General features: G+C 39.6%; 1 pseudogene; it reads left to right on the plus strand.

Annotated features, from left to right (window-relative positions):
• The first annotated feature begins 387 nt into the window (after nt 1–387).
• LOC113360427 lies at nt 388–15,363 on the plus strand (annotated as a pseudogene).
• Nucleotides 15,364–24,881: the final 9,518 nt, after the last annotated feature.

The raw sequence follows: 24,881 nt of genomic DNA on the forward strand, positions 1-24,881 counted from the left end.
ATTCTCTATGGTTTCAACAACCACTACCAGCAGACTCCACCTCAGTTCTCTGAAACTCCCAAAATCTCAGCTTCAGAAACCCATCTTTTTCATTAGCTTCTCGACCCAATTTCGATCTCAAAACTTTCGATTGAAGCTTAAATACGAGATAACCCATCCTTCAATAGCAATGATTCATCAATTCCTTCTTGATTTGCAGCTTCAGCACCAGAACCTTAAATCAATTGATTCTTCTTTGTAACCCTAACTCTCTTGTTCTTCATTTAACTCAAGATACAGATTCAGCTTCCATTCAATTACCACCTTCAACAATCGATCCTCCACATCTCAGTATTATTCCCTCATACAACTGTCTCCATACTCACTTTACTTCTCTCTGAATTATAGATGGACTGTAATGAAGAAATGAAATTCCCGATCTGGTTTACTGGGGTAATGAACAAAATTACTATTAACGCCCACAAATCAGATAAGGGCCACCTAAGCACTCTTTTCAACTGTCAGTTCTAGGGAACTGACAAGCCTAATCAATGATTTTTCCCGTGACTTTCTCATGTGACATCGGAACGGCCTCATTCTTTCGCCACTGACTTCGTCTTTTCGCTCTCCCCAAAATGATGAGATGAAATCCAGGATTTGAATGAGTTACACTTCCTTTTGCTCCATTAACTCCAAAACACCTATAAAACTCAAAAGAAAACTTAAGATACACAATTCATAAAGAAAATATCAAAGAAAGCATAAATACTAGATATAAAGTTAGGTGTTTTATACACCTATCACTAGGTTCGCCGACTTGGCAAGCCAATTCCACAATCCTCCCGATTTCTCTTGATCAACAAAGTTCGAAAACTTCGGTTCAAAGAATACATGGTTATGTAATCTAAACTCTCATTTCAATCATTGAGACATTCTCAGAGGATGTTATGTAGCCGTTATTCACAGACCGATTCACGTCAAAGCAATTCTCAAAGTGATTCAAACTTTTCATGACTTTCGTCACTAGGTGAAGATAAACTTGATCAAAGCGAAACGCTTTACCAACACACGATTTCGAGATAAAAGATAAGCAATGAATGCTCAGCTCAAAATGTCAAATGTGTATGATCTAGTCTATATAGCATACGAATTTTATCTCATAAGAAGTAGGAGATAGAAGAGATACACTTTTGAGTGATAGATAAGTTCAAGTCTCCACATACCTTTTTGTTGATGAAGTTCCACGGTTCCTTGTATAGATCTTCGTCGTTGTATGATGAATCGCCATGAAGTCCTTGAGCTCAACTACACTTTTCTATCCTAGTACGAGACTTATCTATGTAGGCTAGAAATCAAGACTTATAGTTTTGATCACTAACATTGACAAACATGCTTGAGATAGAAACGCATGTGAGGTTGACCGAGCTATGCTCTAACATTATCAATACCAAAGAAGACTTTAAACTGAGCGGTCGTAAGAGATTTCGCCTAATTAGGTTACTCTCCTCTCTGAATAGGCGGCTTCACCATTAGCAGCACAACTGAGATAGTTCTTGCTGTACGAAGGATTAGTTTGCTCGAAATGCAAACTTCCATATTTATAGACCAAGGAAGTTTGGACACCAAGGAATTTCCAAAATCGAAAATATTCTCAAGATATGCAATATATTCCAGATTCGGTTTCCATAATTCCTGGAAATGCTTTGTCCAAAATAATGACCGAAAATCTCTTGGAAAATCTCCAACTAGTAAATGCACATTACTAATTTTCATTTTCCTAAAATAAAATTAAAAACCTTAAATAAAAGATTCTAAATTTATTTTATTCGATCTGGGATTTTCTTCCTTTAGCTATTAAGGAATAACTTTGAACAATTAAAGATAAGTGTTACTGCACATGTTCAAAGTATGTCGACATCCTTACTTTGTAAGTCCGCTTTCATACTTACAATCTTGAAACCGATTTGCCACACTTCCAAACAAGTTTAAATTGGTTCATCTGACATTCAAGAACTACGTGATTGATCAAGAACACTCAATCACAAATCATGGGTTTCACGGTTCTACCAAAACAAGTTTCGGTTCTACCTCCTTGTGAGTATTGTGCATAGTCACATTAGCTTTCCAAAATTCGGTTGACTAGGTACTAGGATCGGTTTCCCACATATATATGGTATCTAACTTGTACTTGTTGCACATGTCCATAGGATCAGTTCCCCTTTGCCTAAAAATGTGTTGCACATGTCCGTATGATCGATTCCCCTTTCTACTAAAAACTTGTTGCACCTCATACAAGGATCGATTACCCTTTGTGATAGGTTTCACCTCTTACTAGGATCGGTTTCCCTTTACCCAGAGTTGGTCATACCAATAACACAAAATCGATCATACCATCTCAGATGATTACTTAAGATCGGTTTCACTAATAAAAGTCATACCAATACAAAAGTCTGGCCTTTGTGAATAGTCTAACCAAGAACATAAACAAGTGATGAGCGGTTATAATAATCACACATATTGGTAGTTCAAAAGATATGCAATTAATAACAATACCAATAATGCATGGCGATTTCTCTTTCGATTCACAAAACAAGTTCATGAATTTACTTCCTTAAAACAAATGTAAAACATTGTTTCCTAGGATGAAATCTTCACCTTATACCCATACATAATTATAATAGCATTCAAACGATTATGTCAATGTCTTATCTACAAATTTTAATGGTAGCAATAAACCTCGTATTGTATTCCTTAATACTATGTCTAAATAGAGTATAATCATTCATGCTTCGCAGTTTTGTTTTCAATATGCACGAATTGAAAGATACTAGGGAATAAAACAGTTCAAGTCAAATATCACTAACCTCAGGAAGGATGATGGTGTCGTTGTAGCTCCTTACTTCTTAACTTCTTCAAGTATTCGCAATACTTGTAATGTCTCATATCCTAATACTTTCAAGCTAACCTATACGAAGTTGACTATAGTACATAATCAAGCGACTCTTAAATGAGTTTTGGCTCACTAAAATATGACAACCAAACTTGACATACCAACGCTTGGTGGGTTCAACCGAGCTATGCTCTAACACAAACCGGTCCACGTACCATGACTCAGTTGATTCACGAACGACTCATGTATTTGTACTTTGTGCATTTGCCAACTATGTCGATTATGATTCGATTGCGATTAAAATATTTCTATGAGATAATTTGCATTTGATCAATTCTCTAAAAACACTAGACTTATTTGATCACATGATTGTGACTCAAGATTAATGCCTTTGTGTTCTCGGAAGACGACAATAGCTGTTTCACGCAAACTATTAGCTTCAAAGAAATTTTCAAGTGATCGAATGATCAATATTAAACATTACGAGTCTACATCAAATGAATGTCTCACACAAATCATGTAAGATGTTACCAGGAGATTTTCACATGATCATCTTTTGACTTTCGTCAAGAATATAAGATGAACTTGGTTTGAACGAAAGCTTACCAACACATATTTCGAGAAATATGTAAGCGAGTTAAACTCATCTTGAAATATCAAATGTGCATAATTGAGGTCTATATAGCTATACGACTTTTGTCTCAAATATGAGATAGAGTAGATAGACTTTTGAGTGATAGATGAATTCAAGTCTCCACATACCTTTTGTTGATGAAGTTCCAAAATCTCCCCTTAGTAGTTATTTGTCTTCAATCGATGAACGCCGTGAAGTCTAATCAACTACACTTTCTATCCTAATCCGATACTTGGCTATAAGTAGATTAGAAATCAAGACTTATAGTTTTGGAAACTAAACTTGACAAAGAAGCTTGAGATAGCAACGCTTGCGAGTTCGACCGAGCAGTGCTCTTACAATCTCCCCCTTTGTCAATTTTAATGACAAAACTATCAATACATATGGAATAGAAAATAAATAAACTTCGTAGCTCTCAATCCAAATGCTTGATTTCCTTGGTTCTTCAACATTACTCGAAATCTTCATCACTTCCAAGTACTCCAGTGATTGTGAATGTGTTCAACTCAGCATCATAGTTGTTGAATATCCGTAGCTATAACAATGAGAAAACAATCGCTCTCAATCATTGTTATACAGTGTCATAGTATTATTACACAACATCAAAGTTCAATTGTATCACAACTTTGACAACAATACTATGGTGATATGTATCACTCCCCCTTAGTCAATACTTCATTTCACATGAAAACCACTCCCCCTTACATAATGATCCTTAAACCATATGTATTTGTAGTGTGAATTACATATTAATTCTCCCTCTTTTTTTCAATATAAATCGGCAAATGTACGAAAACTAGTGGGATCCTAATGAAATTTCCATTGAGATACTTCATGACCAAAAGAGAACATATCAACTTTGTTTCGATGGTTTCACATAGCCGAAACTAGTGTATTCATCAAGGAGTTTATAAAGATACAAGAAAACTCCTACAATATTCCACAGCCACTCCCCACAAAGATTTGGCAATTAAGAACTCTCCCCCATAAAATGTCATTCCCGAAAGAACAACAAGAGCGACCTTACTTTCACAAGAAAAGAATAATTTCTTTGGACATTAACAAATCACATGAAACATGAATTTATATCCAAAATACTCAATTAAATTGACCACAAGAAACCCACGATTAATTTAATCGGAAATGCTCACATAAGAGAACTTACGGAGCCGCACAGTACTTACACAAAGATGTGGATCAGGGAAAGACCAATACTGCGTAATATTCAAAGATTTGTTATATTTTTCATCAATATTTGCATAGAGACATGTAATAGACTTAATCTTTGTAAAAAAAAAAGTTCATCCTATCTTTTATCAATATTTGCATAATGACATAATAGGCTTAACTTTTTTTGTCAAAAGTTCATTCTATCTTTTATCAATATTTGCATAAAGACATATGATAGACTTAAATTTTGAGCCAATATGGGACAATCATAGTTCACGGACACAAACATACATATCCCATAACAAGTTGCAATATATAAAACCATAAAGATTAATTCTGCCAAATCATCTTCCAAATAAACTTTATAATTTAAATAAATAAATCTAAAAACATTGCAAGATGAAAATCGTAGGAAATAGCTATGTATACTCACAATAATTGTTATTCCAAAACCTAGTTATCCTTCTTAAAACACAAGAATAAATTCTCATAAGAAGTTTCCTAGACATTGAGACCTCTGAAAAATTCTTTATCGTCCCCGAACTCCTTGTCGTCAACAACCATTGGAACATAAGGTTCATGAACATACGAGACAATTCCGAAAAACATTCTTGACTTATGCCGAACCAGGGCCTTCTGGATTTCCAGAGTTCTAAAAAAATAGCCTTTATTTGCAGAATCTCCTTTCTTGCTTCCTTCAACTCTTCAAGAACACCAGAAAACTTCTGAGAATTTGAAGGAACGACTCTTGGCTTCCTCACATTCCTTCTTTTTCTTTTCAAAGTTTGAGGTAAAGGAGATTTATCTTTTTCCTTCATGATTGATGGCTTAACAATTATATTAACATCTTTTCCATCAGAAGACATAATGCTTGGAGTCTCCATACAAGTAAGAGATTGTGGGAGGAAATCACAAATCAATCTCAACAAGCAATCTTATGATAAAAAGAGTTTCTAGAGAAGGAAAAAGGAATGTAGGGTTACGGAATCTTTAAACAATCAAAAAGCTCACGTATGCACAACTCATAACCCTAGAGAGGGTAAATTGTCGATATTAACCCTCTTTTTATGAATCAAACAGGAAACCCTTTTCAATATCAATTAGATATGAAAAGATGGAATAATTCCAAATCGGTGAAAACAAGACCAAAAAAAGAGAAAAGAAAACATGAAAAATTCTTTTTCTCTTTTCTTACAGCCTGAAGCGTGCAAACCCTTGCCTCTTTTGAAGGAGGCAATGAGACAAGGTACACAACCAACACATTTAAGTTGTGCTGGGGTGAACAATAATCTGTCCACCATAACCTTCTTGAATGGAATTCTTAGAACCCTGTTTCTCAGACTGTTTAGATTGTATTCGTTTCTCTAGTGGTCCAAATTTTTCTTTGGAAATTAACTTCTTCGGGGAAGAGATAAGATTACATACCTCATACGACTTCTGAACAAGTTTGAGCTTGTTTGCTAATCGATTTGTTCTTCATCGAAGTTTGTTGACATATCTTATCTTATGTTAATTTGTACTTGAAACATTTGGAGAGTTCATGACCCTTGAGAGTACAATAGGAACATGTCAATGTGGAGGATGGTTCAGACGTCATGGCTTTGCAGGATGCTAGAAAAATGGTAGAACCTGAAAAATTAGAAACAGAATTTCCAGTAGACAAAGAGAAATCCAGTTTATCCTCCAAGGTGGTTGAAGTTTCTCCCGGAAGAATATCGAGATTGATGTATGTATTGCTACAATTTTCAAATTCAATATTTTCACAGCGGAGTGCAACACTTGATTTTTCGTCTTTATTAAAATCATAGTGATCAGACATTTCATCAAGAGTTGCAGCAAGACCTTTGTATCCAGTGTATATTCTATGATTTGGACACTCATTTGCAAAACGACCAAAGCCTTTAACCTTGAAGCACTGTGGCATATCCTTATCATTAGTATCATCAGTATTCTTGTTTTTAGGAGGAACACGATTATGAGGTTTAACTGTAACTTAGGTTTATTTCTAGTGAACTGTTTGCTTCTCTTGAAAAGAAGATCTCTAAACTGCCTTGTGATCAAAGAGACTGACTTGTCAATATCTTCATCTAATGAATCAGTCTCAGAAGAATCATCTTCAGAGATGCCAATACGTTTACTTTTATCAAGTAATTTAGTGTTCTTTTGTGCTTTGAAAGCAATATCCTTTCCATATTTGGATACATGCTCATGATCAAAGATCTTTAACTTCCCAACGAGAGTATTTCTGGAAAGCACATCAAGGTTATTTCCTTCAATGATGGCATGTTTCTTAGAATCGTATCTAGATGGTAATGATCTGAGAATATTCATCACAATGTCCTTTTCAGGAATAGTCTTACCCAACGCAAAAGATGCATTAACAATTTCAGACACATTGTGATTAAACTCATCAAATGAATCTTCATCTTCCATACGAAGGTTTTCCCAGTCAGAATTTAGGTTTTGAAGCCTAGCTTCTTTTTCACATGTATTCCCTTCAAATACGGTTTCTAAGATATCCCAACCATCTTTAGACCGAGTGCATGTAGTCACATGGTGCTGAAGATATGGGGTAATGGCATGGATGATTGCATTCACTCCGTCAGAATTTTGCTTTGCAGCAAGAATCTCGACAATATCGTAATCACCGATATCCTTTGGAACAGTTACATTGCGTATTGTAACAACGGAGGAACATAGCCATTAACAACGTAAACCCATGATTGAAAATCACACGCTTGAAGAAAGGCACGCATAGAAATTTTCCACCATGATGAGTGCCAAATATTGTATATATTTATCCCTTTTTGTCGGCATTTAACTCATCTTTTGTGCATTAATTCTACATTTTATCCCATATTCTGTATTTTCATTGTTTTCAAGAATAAATATTTTTATTAATTAATTTTGCATTTTTAGGTAATAAATAAAGATTGGATGGGTTGCGGAGCAAAAAGAGCAGAAAAGTGGTGAAAAGCTGGGAGAAATTACGCAAGGAAGCCGCAAAGAATGGAGCGCACGTCCAAAAAGCTGGAAATGGGCTCAAGAAGAAGAAAGTTGTTCTTAAAGAAGAAGTGGGCTCAAGGTTTTCCAATCCCAAACTCATTTCCCAAACCCATATTCTATACCCAAAAGCCTAAAACCCAAATCCATACCCGCTTGCGTCTTCAGCCGTCAGATCAGTTCTCAGAAGCATCCGACGGTCGCTCCCTTGCTGTGCATCGAAGTTTGATATCTCCGCCTAACACTACAACACCTAACTCCATCTGGCGTCGTTGATTTTGTTGTATCAAAACATCTGACGGTCGCTACCAACCTCATCAGGAGGAACCATCCGATTCACCTACCAGCTTCGCATCCAATGACTCAGCGTCGCAGATCATCAAACTCGATACACTCGCCTCACACTCTAGCGACCGAGCACCTACACCCCAAACAAACGCACCCTTCCCCTTTCTCCATCGAACCCATCTCCTCCATCACCCCCTCTGCAGAACCACCATGCCCCGTACCACCACCATGTCCGTCTCCATCACCACCACCTCACCCCAAATCACTCCACTGTTTTCTCCCCAACTCTATTCTACCTAAACCCATCACGTACCATCTCTTTAGCATCACTAATAACCTCAATTTCTCATCTCTCTGCTCACTGAAACCCTAGGTGAGAAATTGGGGATATAAGTGATGATTAAAGCATCAATTGGAGCTCGAGAGGAACGAGAAGAAGCAGGAGAAGATTGGGTCGACGAGATGGAGCGAATATCTCATCAACAGTAGGTAAATCAATTTCACCAAACCCTAGTTCTACTGATTTTGGGGGAAAATTGGGGGAAAACCCACATATGTGTAATGGGTATAAATTGATGTCATATGAAGTGTGTAGAGGACACTGTATATCTCTCTGGACTAGCCAGTAGAGAATTAGAACAATTTTTAATTTTGCAATTCCAATTCCTGATTTTTGCATAACTGTTGACAGTTGAAAATTGCTTATGTTTGGAGTTATCTGATATGTTGCTAGTTGTGTATGAATCATCTGTGTTAATGTATGTATGTTGCTACATCATGGTTAGCATGAGCTAATCAGCTTCAGGCCAAGGCTCAGTGAAGCCTTGTGCACTGTCAAGTGTAAATGAGCTAGGATAGTTACTTCCTGTTGCTATGTTTTGATTGTGCAAATGAGAGATGCCAATGCTCATAGAGCCTGTGATTGGCTGTACTGTCAAAAGACAGCCAATGCTAGGGGTAGACTAGTGAGCAATTTGGTGTTCTTCCATTTCTAGTTGTATGCTTAGGAACAAACATAACCTAGAAACATGTCATTTGATTAGGACACAAGGTGGATCATAAGCCTTGGCTTACCCACCACTTCCCTTTCAGTCAATTACAATTTCAGTCCTGTGTGTTTGCACTTCAGTTTATTTTCTTGCCTTTTATTTTCTTGCACTTTGTAGCAATTGTGCACTGAAGTCAGTGCATAAACTCACCTTGCCCTTGGCTTCCAAGCCTTGGTTCTTTGTTGATTTACATTGCTTTTTTCTTAGCTGTTTCTTTGCTGCTTTACCTTGCATTCTTGTCTGTTTGCCATTTACCTTGCCTGCCCTTAGCTCACTACACACCTTAGCTAGGAAAACTTCTTATATGCTCCTCTCCCTGTGGACAAACCCCTACTCACCCTTTTATTACAAATCTTGGCCTTGTATACTTGCAAGCTTTCTGTGTGTCTTTGCATTTCACACCAAGTTTTTGGCGCCGCTGCCGGGGAGCTGGCTGCCATATTTTTGAAGTTTTCAAAGTCTGCTGCTGTTGTTGGCCCTGCCAAGCTGTTGCTGCTACTGTTGCTGCTGCCAAGCTGCTGCTGTTGCTGTTGCTGCTGCCAAGCTGCTGCTGCTGCTGCTGCTGCTGCTGCTGCTGCTGCTGCTGCTGCTGCTGTTGCTTCTGCCAAGCTGCTGCCAACTGAAGCTGCCAACTGGGCTGCCAACTGAAGCTGTCAACTGGGCTTGTACACCCTCTGCTGCTGGGCTTGTACACCCTCTGAACTGGGCTTGAACCAACTGAGCTGGGCTCAGTAACCTCAACTTCTGCTGGGTTTGCAACTTCTGCTGGGCTTGCAACTTCTTCAACTGGGCTCCGTTGCTGCTGCTGCTGGGCTCTGCTCCACCTGTTGCTGCTGGGCTTGGACGTGAGCTGCTAGGACGATCCTAAAGCCCAACTGGGTTGTGCAACTAAAAGGGGACTAAAATCCTATTTTTGGGCTTCCCTCCAAAAACCAAGTAAGCCTAACCCATGAGTTAACCCACTTGGGCCTCATTTAAATTCAAATTTGGGCTTGTAATAATTAATTTAATTATTTATTTGGGATTGTAATAATTTTTATTTTCTTTTTCTTTTTTTATATTTGGGACTGTAATTATTTTTTTTTTATTTTTCTTTTTTCTTTTATGGGTTTGTTTTAATTATTATTATTGTTTTTATTTTCTTTTATGAGTTGTGATAATTTATGCTAGGTTTAGTTCAAAAATTTTTTATCCAAAGCCCAAATTTTTTTTTTTAAACCAAAAACAAAACCCCTTCTTTAAACCAAAACCCATTCAAAACCAAATCTTCATAACCCTTGTGGGCCAAACTGTTTCCGATTGCTCTGTCTGACCAACATGTTAGTTAAGGTACCTACTAGGACATGATTGTGACCTACAGAGACCAGACAAACAGACTTGTTAGAATTAACCCAGACGAACCTATCGAAATTCTAAGTTCTGAGGGAGACAGTCCAGATCAACCAGAAACAATGGGAGAACCCCGTACCCTCAAGGATTATATGTACCCAACTAGAGCCAGTCAACCTTCTTGTATTTTGCTGCCCGAGGCTAATGGCCATTATGAGCTGAAATCTAGCACAATACAGATGCTTCCTATTTTCAGAGGTGTTGAGAATGAAAACCAGTACCACCACGTGAGAGAATTCGAGGAAATTTGTGGAACTCTGCGTTTCACTCAAATGACCGACGAAACCCTGAAGTTAAGGCTTTTTCCTTTTTCCCTGAAAGATAAGGCAAAGGCCTGGCTCTATGCTTTACAGCCTCAATCCATCATGACATGGGATGACCTCACAAAGGAGTTTTTCAAAAAGTTTTTCCCGAACCACAAGACTGCGACAATTCGTCAAAGTCTGAATAGCTTTGTGCAATTAGAAGGTGAGACCTTAGCTAGATACCTGGAGAGATTCAATGAATTATTGCTCCAATGTCCCCATCATGGTTTTGAAAAATGGAGACTTGTGCAAATTTTGTATGAAGGTCTAGATGTGTCCACCCGAACAACGGTTGAGTCGATGTGTAATGGTTTATTCGTAGACAAAACTGCTGATGCGTCTTGGGACTTCTTGATTGAAGTTGCTGAAAAGACGCAACAGCGGGAATCCATCCGTGAAACCAGAAAGACTACATCCGAAGCAAAGGCTTTTAGGATTGAAGCGGATTTTGAGGGTAGAGCAAACATGGCATCAATAGTTAGGAGATTAGAAGAGTTAGAACTACATAAAAATTCAAAACCTTCCACCACTACTCTCCGAGAACATGTCGCTTCATCTGTTTGTGCTGCTTGTAACGACCCCAACCATCAATTCCAAAATTGTCCAGATTTGCTTGCAGTCCAGGAGTCTAGGCTTGAACAGGCACATGCCATGTTTCAAAAACCAGAGCATAACCCTTATTCACAGACCTACAATCCAGGATGGAGAAACCACCCTAACTTTTCATGGTCAAAAGGACCCACTCAAGGAGGACCATCTCAACCCAATCAGAGCTATCAAAACAATCAGGGATATCAGAACAATCAAGGTTATCAACACCCGAGAAACCCTCAACAACAATCAAACTCTCAACAACAATCATATCCTCAACACAATAAAGACAAGAGATTATCCACACCTAGAGGAAATGTTCCAGAGTTTGATGCAAAGTCAGAAAAATCTAGATCAAAAGATGGATCAAATATGTGAGAGAGAAAAGGGTAAACTTCCGAGCCAACCCCAACAAAATCCAAAGAGGATATTTCAAACAGGCACAACATCCTGCACTGAAACCTCACCTGATCAAATCCATGCCATTACCACCCTCCGAAGTGGTAAAGTCATCGAGAACACGTAGGCGAACCTAATGAGTCTGATACAAATTCCACGTTGTCTCCACAACCCCAGAAAACCAAAGAATCTGAGCAAGTTGGAAAATCTGACAATTCTACTGCTGTGAATGTCCCTTTGCCAACTCATCTTCCTGTTGCTCCATTTCCTCAAAGATTGATCTATCAACAGAAAAGTACCCATTACAATGAGATGTTAGATCTGTTCAAGAGAGTCAACATCAACATTCCTTTTCTTGAAGCAATCAAGCAAATCCCTGCTTATGCCAAATTCCTCAAAGACTTGTGTACTCAAAAGCGCAAGCTCAATGTGCAAAAACGTGCTTTCTTAGCTGAGCAGGTGAGTTCCATCATTCTAAACAAAACTCCACCCAAGTTTAGGGATCCAGGATGTCCAACAATTTCTTGCACTATAGGAGAACACACGGTCAATAAAGCGTTATTAGACCTAGGTGCAAGTGTTAACCTACTGCCATATCTGTTTATGAGCAGTTAGGTCTTGGGGAGTTGAAACCAACATCTATCACTCTACAGCTGGCAGACCGATCTGTCAAGATTCCTCGTGGAGTGGTCGAAGACGTTTTGATCAAGGTTGACAAAATCTATTTTCCCGTAGACTTCATTGTCTTAGACACTCAACCTGTACAAAACCCAGACTGTCACATTCCTGTCATCTTAGGACGTCCTTTCTTGGCTACGTCCAACGCGATCATAACTGTCGGAATGGAGTGTTAAAACTGTCTTTTGGTAACATGACGGTAGAATTGAATGTGTTCGATATTAGTCAACAACCTGTGAATCTTGATGATGATGATGTGCATGAAGTTAATATGATTGAAGGATTAATGCAAGATTCGTTGACTAACATTCTATCCGTTGACCCCTTTCAAGCATGTATGGAGAACTTTAACCCTGATTTCTATGATGATGCATACTGTAGTGACGTCCTATCTCTGCTCGAATCTGTACCTCAAATGGACGTCACTGAAAGGAAATATGAAGTGGAACAACCCTACTCTCTGATTCCAAGCTTATTCCATCCATTGTTGAGCCACCCAAGCTTGAATTGAAAACATTGCCTAGTACGTTGAAGTACGCATTCCTAGGTTCTTCTGATACTTTACCTGTCATTATTTCATCATGTTTAGACACGGAACAGGAAAGTAAGCTTTTAGAAGTACTTAAGGAACACAAAGAGGCCTTAGGATGGACCATCTCAGATCTCAAAGGAATTAGTCCCACCATTTGCATGCACCACATTAACCTTGAAGAGAATGCCAAACCATCGAGGGAAATGCAAAGGAGACTTAACTAACATGAGAGATGTAGTCAAAGGAGAGATCCTGAAACTACTGTTGATGGGATCATATACCCAATTCCCGATAGAAATGGGTTAGTCCCATTCAAGTTGTGCCTAAGAAGCAGGCATTACTGTTGTTCAGAACGACAAGAATGAATTAGTCCCTACTCGTACAACCACAGGATGGCGAGTATGCATCGACTACAGGAAGTTGAACACAGTAACAAGGAAGGATCACTTCCCGCTCCCTTTCATTGACCAAATGCTAGAACGTGTGTCTGGACACAGTCACTACTGTTTTCTAGATGGCTTTTCCGGTTATAACCAAATTCACATTGCTCCGGAAGATCAGGAAAAAACTACATTCACGTGTCCATTTGGGACGTTTGCTTATAGACGTATGCCCTTCGGGTTGTGTAATGCACCTGCTACTTTTCAGCGTTGCATGATGAGCATTTTTTCTGACATGATAGATAGTTTTCTCGAGATCTTTATGGATGATTTCTCTGTTTTTGGTTCCTCGTTTGACGAATGTTTGAAGCATCTTGCCCTCGTGATATCCAGATGTAAAGAAAAGAACCTTGTTCTAAATTGGGAAAAATGCCATTTTATGGTGAATTCAGGAATAGTTCTAGGACACATCATCTCAGAAAAGGAATTGAAGTGGATAAAGCTAAAGTTGACCTCATTCAACATCTACCACAACCTTGCTCTGTGAAGGAGATCAGATCATTTCTAGGTCATGCTGGTTTTTACCGGCGATTCATCAAAGATTTCAGCAAAATCTCCAGACCTCTGTGCAGTCTTCTCTCCAAAGATGTTGCCTTCAATTTCGATGCTGCTTGTGTGAAGGCATGGGAGGAATTAAAAACCCTTCTCACCACCGCTCCTATAGTCCGACCACCCGATTGGAAGCTTCCGTTCGAACTTATGTGTGATGCCTCTGATTATGCTGTTGGTGCTGTTTTAGGACAGCGAGTTGATAGACTACCATATGTGATATACTATGCTAGCAAAACCCTTAATGATGCCCAACTCAATTATTCAACTACCGAGAAGGAATTGCTTGCCGTCGTTTTCGCATTAGACAAGTTTAGATCTTATCTGATAGGGTCTAAGATCATCATATACACAGACCATGCGGCTTTGAAGTATCTTCTTTCCAAGAAGGATGCTAAAGCTCGCCTTATTCGATGGATACTCTTATTACAGGAATTCGATCTCGAAATCCGTGATAAGAAAGGTTGTGAGAATGTGGTTGCTGATCATTTGTCTAGATTAACTTTAGAGTCTATTGATGAATGTGAGCTGATTAGAGAATCATTCCCAGATGAACAGCTGATGTCTATCTCAGACCTTCCTTGGTTTGCTGATATTGTTAACTACCTCGCTACAGGTAGGATGCCCTCACGTTGGTCGAGACAAGACCGCTCTAAATTCCTGGCTGAAGTCAAACATTTCCTTTGGGATGACCCATATTTGTTTAAGTACTGTCCAGACCAAATCATTAGGAGATGTCCCCAACACTGAACAGAAAGATGTGATATCTTTCTGTCATGACCAAGCATGTGGAGGCCATTTCAGTGCCAAGAAAACCGCTGCAAAGATCTTGCAGTGTGGATTCTATTGGCCATCATTGTTCAAGGATTGCCATGATTATTGTGCTTGTGAACGCTGTCAAAAGCTAGGAAGCATTTCGAGGAGAAACATGATGCCATTGAACCCCATTTTGATTGTGGAGATTTTTGATGTTTGGGGGATAGACTTCATGGGTCCATTTCCCATGTCTGACAGCAAGTTGTACATCCTAGTCGCAGTTGATTACGTTTCTAAGTGGGTAGAAGCCATAGCAACCAGAACAAATGACCACAAGGTGGTACTTTCATTTCTAAAGGAAACATATTTGCACGTTTTGGTACCCCTAGAGCTATCATCAGTGACGGCGGTTCACATTTTCGTAACAAGTACTTTGAGTCTTTAGTACGCAAGTATGGCATAACTCACAAGGTTGCTACTCCGTACCACCCTCAGACTAGTGGACAAGTGGAAGTGTCTAATAGGGAAATTAAGCACATTCTGGAGAAGACGGTCAACCCGTCCAGGAAAGATTGGTCATTGAGATTGAATGATGCTTTGTGGGCCTATAGAACAGCTTATAAGACACCAATTGGCATGTCCCCCTATCGTCTAGTGTATGGAAAGCCGTGCCATCTACCTGTGGAATTAGAACATCGTGCCTACTGGGCAATCAAAGAGCTGAACTTCTCTCTGGACGAAGCTGGAATTCAACGGAAACTTCAACTCAACGAGTTGGAAGAATTGAGAAATGAGGCTTATGACAGTGCCAAGCTGTACAAGCAAAGATGAAGATATTTCATGACAAGCGTATTCTACGCAAATCCTTCACTCCTGGTCAGAAAGTCTTGCTGTATGACTCCCGATTACATCTTTTTCCAGGAAAACTGCGTTCCAGATGGAAGGGTCCGTACCTAGTACGCACAGTTTTTCCTCATGGAGCTGTAGAGCTGGAGGATGTCTCCAACAAGAACGTTTTCAAAGTCAACGGGCAGAGATTAAAGCCATTCCTTGAGCCATTTCCACCCGACATTGAAACAACCAACCTGGAGGACCCAGTCTATGTGGACTAAACTGGTCCACTCTTTCCCTAAATAACCAAAAGTTTTCCAAATTTCCCTAAAAACCAAAATTTTTCGTTTTCCCATCAAAACCAAATGTCCCAACAAAACCAAATTTTTTCCAAAAAGTCCAATCCCATTAAAAACCAAATTTTCTTGTAGATAATGTGTTAGTTAAATTTCCTTTTGTATATTTTGTGCTCATCCATTGTGACTGCTAATATGATGGATTTTTGCCTTGAATAACGGAGTTTTAATCGAGCTCGCCGTACAATCGGGTATTCTCTCTCCTTTTACTCTACTCAGCATGTTCCTCTTCATATATTGTTTTATAATTCTTTCCATATTTTGAAACATTGAGGACAATGTTTAGTTTAGGTTTGGGGGTATAGAGTAGATACCATGATAATTTGCCATAATTGAAAACAAAACTCCTTCTTTTTGAAAAAATTGAAAAATTCCAAAAAAATTAAAAAAAAAAAAAAAATTAAAAAATGAAAAAAATCATAAAAATGGAGCTCATTTACCTTGAAATGTTGACTCTTGTGCAAATATGTATTTTTATTAGGAGTCTTAGTCTAGATATTTAGGCACCCTGATTCTAGCACAATTCACATAGTGATAAGAAATTTGCACGCGCACGATCTACCAATACATGTATGGCCTCGATCTTCAAGGTGTTTGATAGGAAGTTACGATTGCCAATCACTTTAGAATACTGAACGAAACTTGACTAGCTTGTTCTTTGGTTGGTTGGGATAGAAGGTGGAGGTTACATTAAGAAAGACAACCATCGAATTTAACTGGGTGCATCAAAAAGGGCTACCTCTTGCAAAGTGTCATGTAACTTTTGTTTCTTTTGTATGTATCAAAAGTGTTTCCTTGTCAAAAAAAAAAAAAAAAAAAAAAAAAAAACGATGTATATATTCAGAAAAAAAATATCAGAAAAATACAAAAAATCAAGTATTATCAATTCCATCATCTCTTGTTCCAAAAATAAAAAGAGAATAGTCAATGTAAATAAGAGTCATGTAAAGTCTTTGTTTTTTTTTGTAATAAGCAAGGAGGGTGTATGCCATTGATGTACAACGCGAGTAATTGTGAAATACCTCCAACTCATTCACAATTCTCGTAAAGTCCGGACAGCTAGCTAGATTTCGACCTCAGTTCTTAGCCTGAGAAACTATCTCTTGGTGATTAGTAGTCATGACTTCAGATCTTTCTTTACACATGTGTAGATACACTTTACACTCTTATCACATGTCTTTTTTGTTATCAGTGCTAGGATTGTGCCTTCGATAGCTAGATTGACATCTCCATTTTGCTGTGAGCTTAACTGTTTTGCACATGTCACATTTGATGGAATCTGAGCTTATATTTTGACCTAGAACTTTGTAGGTACGTTCTAAGCAAACCTTCACGAGACTTCAACTCGTCCACTAGGGACACTTAGTGGTTTAAAAGGCTTAGTGCATACGCTAAATGCATTCGAGAGACCAGCGACAGTGGTATAGTTAGGATTTCCTTAGTTTTGTTTTACTTGAGGACAAGTAAAATTCAGGTTTGGGGGTATTTGATGAGTGCCAATATTGTATATATTTATCCCTTTTTGTTGGCATTTAACTCATCTTTTGTGCATTAATTCTACATTTTATCCCATATTCTGTATTTTCATTGTTTTCAAGAATAAATATTTTTATTAATTATTTTGCATTTTTAGGTAATAAATAAAGTTGGATGAGTTGCGGAGCAAAAGAGCAGAAAAGTGGTGAAAAGCCGGGAGAAATTACGCAAGGAAGCCGCAAAGAATGGAGCGCACGTCCAAAAAGCTGGAAATGGGCTCAAGAAGAAGAAAGTTGTTCTTAAAGAAGAAGTGGGCTCAAGGTTTTCCAAGCCCAAACTCATTTCCCAAACCCATATTCTATACCCAAAAGCCTAAAACCCAAATCCATACCCGCTTGCGTCTTCAGCCGTCAGATCAGTTCTCAGAAGCATCCGACGGTCGCTCCCTTGCTGTGCATCGAAGTTTGATATCTCCGCCTAACACTACAACACCTAACTCCATCTGGCGTCGTTGATTTTGTTGTATTATAATCCAGCGGTCGCTACAAGCTTCACTTCACCATCCGATTGATCTCATCTCCCTATCCCACGGCTCAGCGTCGCAGATCATCAAACTCGATACACTCGCCTCACACCAGCGACCGAGCACCTACCCAAACAAACGCACCCTTCCCCTTTCTCCATCGAACCCATCTCCTCCATCACCCCCTCTGCAGAACCACCATACCGTACCACCACCATGTCCGTCTCCATCACCACCACCTCACCCCAAATCACTCCCTATTTTCTCCCCAACTCTACTCTACCTAACCCATCACGTACCATCTCTTTAGCATCACTAACCTCAATTTCTCATCTCTCTGCTCACTGAAACCCTAGGTGAGAAATTGGGGATATAAGTGATGATTAAAGCACAATTGGAGCATGAGAGGAACGAGAAGAAGCAGGAGAAGAGTGGGTCGACGAGATGGAGCGAGTATCTCATCAACAGTAGGTAAATCAATTTCACCAAACCCTAGTTCTACTGATTTTGGGGGAAAATTGGGGGAAAACCCAAATGTGTAATGGGTATAAATTGATGTATGAAGTGTGTAGAGGACACTGTATCTCTCTGGACTAGCCAGTAGAGAATTAGAACAATTTTTAATGAATTCAATTCTGATTTGCATAATGTTGACAGTTGAAAATTGCTTAGTTTAGTTATCTGATGTTGCTAGTTGTGTATGAATCATCTGTGTTAATGTATGTATGTTGCTACATCATGGTTAGCATGAGCTAATCATCTTCAGGCCAAGGCTCAGTGAAGCCTTGTGCACTGTCAAGTGAAGAGCTAGGATAGTTACTTCCTGTTGCTATGTTTTGATTGTGCAAATGAGAGATGCCAATGCTCATAGAGCCTGTGATTGGCTGTACTGTCAAAAGACAGCCAATGCTAGGGGTAGACTAGTGAGCAATTTGGTGTTCTTCCATTTCTAGTTGTATGCTTAGGAACAAACATAACCTAGAAACATGTCATTTGATTAGGACACAAGGTGGATCATAAGCCTTGGCTTACCCACCAATTCCCTTTCAGTCAATTACAATTTCAGTCCTGTGTGTTTGCACTTCAGTTATTTCTTGCCTTTTATTTTCTTGCACTTTGTAGCAACTGTGCACTGAAGTCAGTGCATAAACTCACCTTGCCCTTGGCTTCCAAGCCTTGGTTCTTTGTTGATTTACATTGCTTTTCTTCTAGCTGTTCTTTGCTGCTTTACCTTGCATTCTTGTCTGTTTGCCATTTACCTTGCCTGCCCTTAGCTCACTACACACCTTAGCTAGGAAAACTTCTTATATGCTCCTCTCCCTGTGGACAAACCCCTACTCACCCTTTTATTACAAATCTTGGCCTTGTATACTTGCAAGCTTTCTGTGTGTCTTTGCATTTCACACCAAGTTTTTGGCGCCGCTGCCGGGGAGCTGGCTGCCATATTTTTGAAGTTTTCAAAGTCTGCTGCTGTTGTTGGCCCTGCCAAGCTGTTGCTGCTACTGTTGTTGCTGCCAAGCTGTTGCTGTTGCTGCTGCTGCTGCTGCTGCTGTTGCTTCTGCCAAGCTGCTGCCAACTGAAGCTGCCAACTGGGCTGCCAACTGAAGCTGTCAACTGGGCTTGTACACCCTCTGCTGCTGGGCTTGTACACCCTCTGAACTGGGCTTGAACCAACTGAGCTGGGCTCAGTAACCTCAACTTCTGCTGGGTTTGCAACTTCTGCTGGGCTTGCAACTTCTTCAACTGGGCTCCGTTGCTGCTGCTGCTGGGCTCTGCTCCACCTGTTGCTGCTGGGCTTGGACGTGAGCTGCTAGGACGATCCTAAAGCCCAACTGGGCTGTGCAACTAAAAGGGGACTAAAAGCCTATTTTTGGGCTTCCCTCCAAAAACCAAGTAAGCCTAACCCATGAGTTAACCCACTTGGGCCTCATTTAAATTCAAATTTGGGCTTGTATAATTAATTATTATTATTGGGATTGTAATATTTTTATTTCTTTTTCTTTTTTATATTGGGACTGTAATTATTTTTTTTTATTTTTCTTTTTTCTTTATGGGTTTGTTTTAATTATTATTATTGTTTTTATTTTCTTTTATGAGTTGTGATAATTTATGCTAGGTTTAGTTCAAAAATTTTTTATCCAAAGCCCAATTTTTTTTTTTAAACCAAAAACAAACCCCTCTTTAAACCAAAACCCATTCAAAACCAAATCTTCATAACCCTTGTGGGCCAAACTGTTTCCGATTGCTCTGTCTGACCAACATGTTAGTTAAGGTACCTACTAGGACATGATGTGACCTACAGAGACCAGACAAACAGACTTGTTAGAATTAACCCAGACGAACCTATCGAAATTCTAAGTTCTGAGGGAGACAGTCCGATCAACCAGAAACAATGGGGAACCCCGTACCCTCAAGGATTATATGTACCCAACTAGAGCCAGTCAACCTTTTGTATTTGCCCGAGGCTAATGGCCATTATGAGCTGAAATCTAGCACAATACAGATGCTTCCTATTTCAGAGGTGTTGAGAATGAAAACCCGTACCACCACGTGAGAGAATTCGAGGAAATTGTGGAAACTCTGCGTTTCACTCAAATGACCGCGAAAACCCTGAAGTTAAGGATTTTTCCTTTTCCCTGAAAGATAAGGCAAAGGCCTGGCTCTATGTTTACAGCCTCAATCCATCATGACATGGGATGACCTCACAAAGGAGTTTTTCAAAAAGTTTTTCCCGAACCACAAGACTGCGACAATTCGTCAAAGTCTGAATAGCTTTGTGCAATTAGAAGGTGAGACCTTAGCTAGATACCTGGAGAGATTCAATGAATATTGCTCCAATGTCCCATCATGGTTTGAAAAATGGAGACTTGTGCAAATTTGTATGAAGGTCTAGATGTGTCCACCCGAACAACGGTTGAGTCGATGTGTAATGGTTTATTCGTAGACAAAACTGCTGATGCGTTTGGGACTTCTTGATTGAAGTGTGAAAAGACGCAACAGTGGGAATCCATCCGTGAAACCAGAAAGACTACATCCGAAGCAAAGGCTTTTAGGATTGAAGCGGATTTTGAGGGTAGAGCAAACATGGCATCAATAGTTAGGAGATTAGAAGAGTTAGAACTACATAAAAATTCAAACCTTCCACACTACTCTCCGAGAACATGTCGCTTCATCTGTTTGTGCTGCTTGTAACGACCCCAACCATCAATTCCAAAATTGTCCAGATTTGCTTGCAGTCCAGGAGTCTAGGCTTGAACAGGCACATGCCATGTTTCAAAAACCAGAGCATAACCCTTATTCACAGACCTACAATCCAGGATGGAGAAACCACCCTAATTTCATGGTCAAAAGGACCCACTCAAGGAGGACCATCTCAACCCAATCAGAGCTATCAAAACAATCAGGGATATCAGAACAATCAAGGTTATCAACACCCGAGAAACCCTCAACAACAATCAAACTCTCAACAATCATATCATCACAATACAGACAAGAGATTATCCACCCTAGAGGAAATGTTCCAGAGTTTGATGCAAAGTCAGAAAAATCTAGATCAAAAGATGGATCAAATATGTGAGAGAGAAAAGGGTAAACTTCCGAGCCAACCCCAACAAAATCCAAAGAGGATATTTCAAACAGGCACAACATCCTGCACTGAAACCTCACCTGATCAAATCCATGCCATTACCACCCTCCGAAGTGGTAAAGTCATCGAGAACAACGTAGGCGAACCTAATGAGTCTGATACAAATTCCCGTTGTCTCCACAACCCCAGAAAACCAAAGAATCTGAGCAAGTTGGAAAATCTGACAATTCTACTGCTGTGAATGTCCCTTTGCCAACTCATCTTCCGGTTGCTCCATTTCCTCAAAGATTGATCTATCAACAGAAAAGTACCCATTACAATGAGATGTTAGATCTGTTCAAGAGAGTCAACATCAACATTCCTTTTCTTGAAGCAATCAAGCAAATCCCTGCTTATGCCAAATTCCTCAAAGATTGGTACTCAAAAGCGCAAGCTCAATGTGCAAAAACGTGCTTTCTTAGCTGAGCAGGTGAGTTCCATCATTCTAAATAAAACTCCACCCAAGTTTAGGGATCCAGGATGTCCAACAATTTCTTGCACTATAGGAGAACACACGGTCAATAAAGCGTTATTAGACCTAGGTGCAAGTGTTAACCTACTGCCATATCTGTTTATGAGCAGTTAGGTCTGGGGAGTTGAAACCAACATCTATCACTCTACAGCTGGCAGACCGATCTGTCAAGATTCCTCGTGGAGTGGTCGAAGACGTTTTGATCAAGGTTGACAATTCTATTTCCCGTAGACTTCATGGTCTTAGACACTCAACATGTACAAAACCCAGACTGTCACATTCCTGTCATCTTAGGACGTCCTTTCTTGGCTACGTCCAACGCGATCATCAACTGTCGGAATGGAGTGTTGAAAACTGTCTTTTGGTAACATGACGGTAGAATTGAATGTGTTCGATATTAGTCAACAACCTGTGAATCTTGATGATGATGTGCATGAAGTTAATATGATTGAAGGATTAATGCAAGATTCGTTGACTAACATTCTATCCGTTGACCCCTTTCAAGCATGTATGGAGAACTTTAACCCTGATTCTATGATGATGCATACTGTAGTGACGTCCTATCTCTGCTCGAATCTGTACCTCAAATGGACGTCACTGAAAGGAAATATGAAGTGGAAAACCCCTTCTCTGATTCCAAGCTTATTCCATCCATTGTTGAGCCACCCAAGCTTGAATTGAAAACATTGCCTAGTACGTTGAAGTACGCATTCCTAGGTTCTTCTGATACTTTACCTGTCATTATTTCATCATGTTTAGACACGGAACAGGAAAGTAAGCTTTTAGAAGTACTTAAGGAACACAAAGAGGCCTTAGGATGGACCATCTCAGATCTCAAAGGAATTAGTCCCACCATTTGCATGCACCACATTAACCTTGAAGAGAATGCCAAACCATCGAGGGAAATGCAAAGGAGACTTAATCCTAACATGAGAGATGTAGTCAAAGGAGAGATCCTGAAACTACTTGATGCGGGTATCATATACCCAATTCCCGATAGCAAATGGGTTAGTCCCATTCAAGTTGTGCCTAAGAAGTCAGGCATTACTGTTGTTCAGAACGACAAGAATGAATTAGTCCCTACTCGTACAACCACAGGATGGCGAGTATGCATCGACTACAGGAAGTTGAACACAGTAACAAGGAAGGATCACTTCCCGCTCCCTTTCATTGACCAAATGCTAGAACGTGTGTCTGGACACAGTCACTACTGTTTTCTAGATGGCTTTTCCGGTTATAACCAAATTCACATTGCTCCGGAAGATCAGGAAAAAACTACATTCACGTGTCCATTTGGGACGTTTGCTTATAGACGTATGCCCTTCGGGTTGTGTAATGCACCTGCTACTTTTCAGCGTTGCATGATGAGCATTTTTTCTGACATGATAGATAGTTTTCTCGAGATCTTTATGGATGATTTCTCTGTTTTTGGTTCCTCGTTTGACGAATGTTTGAAGCATCTTGCCCTCGTGATATCCAGATGTAAAGAAAAGAACCTTGTTCTAAATTGGGAAAAATGCCATTTTATGGTGAATTCAGGAATAGTTCTAGGACACATCATCTCAGAAAAGGAATTGAAGTGGATAAAGCTAAAGTTGACCTCATTCAACATCTACCACAACCTTGCTCTGTGAAGGAGATCAGATCATTTCTAGGTCATGCTGGTTTTTTACCGGCGATTCATCAAAGATTTCAGCAAATCTCCAGACCTCTGTGCAGTCTTCTCTCCAAGATGTTGCCTTCAATTTCGATGCTGCTTGTGAAGGCATGGGAGGAATTAAAAACCCTTCTCACCACCGCTCCTATAGTCCGACCACCCGATTGGAAGCTTCCGTTCGAACTTATGTGTGATGCCTCTGATTATGCTGTTGGTGCTGTTTTAGGACAGCGAGTTGATAGACTACCATATGTGATATACTATGCTAGCAAAACCCTTAATGATGCCCAACTCAATTATTCAACTACCGAGAAGGAATTGCTTGCCGTCGTTTTCGCATTAGACAAGTTTAGATCTTATCTGATAGGGTCTAAGATCATCATATACACAGACCATGCGGCTTTGAAGTATCTTCTTTCCAAGAAGGATGCTAAAGCTCGCCTTATTCGATGGATACTCTTATTACAGGAATTCGATCTCGAAATCCGTGATAAGAAAGGTTGTGAGAATGTGGTTGCTGATCATTTGTCTAGATTAACTTTAGAGTCTATTGATGAATGAGCTGATTAGAGAATCATTCCCAGATGAACAGCTGATGTCTATCTCAGACCTTCCTTGGTTTGCTGATATTGTTAACTACCTCGCTACAGGTAGGATGCCCTCACGTTGGTCGAGACAAGACCGCTCTAAATTCCTGGCTGAAGTCAAACATTTCCTTTGGGATGACCCATATTTGTTTAAGTACTGTCCAGACCAAATCATTAGGAGATGTGTCCCCAACACTGAACAGAAAGATGTGATATCTTTCTGTCATGACCAAGCATGTGGAGGCCATTTCAGTGCCAAGAAAACCGCCAAAGATCTTGCAGTGTGGATTCTATTGGCCATCATTGTTCAAGGATTGCCATGATTATTGTGTTGCTTGTGAACGCTGTCAAAAGCTAGGAAGCATTTCGAGGAGAAACATGATGCCATTGAACCCCATTTTGATTGTGGAGATTTTTGATGTTTGGGGGATAGACTTCATGGGTCCATTTCCCATGTCTGACAGCAAGTTGTACATCCTAGTCGCAGTTGATTACGTTTCTAAGTGGGTAGAAGCCATAGCAACCAGAACAAATGACCACAAGGTGGTACTTTCATTTCTAAAGGAGAACATATTTGCACGTTTTGGTACCCCTAGAGCTATCATCAGTGACGGCGGTTCACATTTTCGTAACAAGTACTTTGAGTCTTTAGTACGCAAGTATGGCATAACTCACAAGGTTGCTACTCCGTACCACCCTCAG

This window comes from Papaver somniferum, chromosome 3 (genome assembly GCF_003573695.1).
Source record: "Papaver somniferum cultivar HN1 chromosome 3, ASM357369v1, whole genome shotgun sequence".
NCBI classification, from domain to species: Eukaryota; Viridiplantae; Streptophyta; class Magnoliopsida; order Ranunculales; family Papaveraceae; genus Papaver; species Papaver somniferum.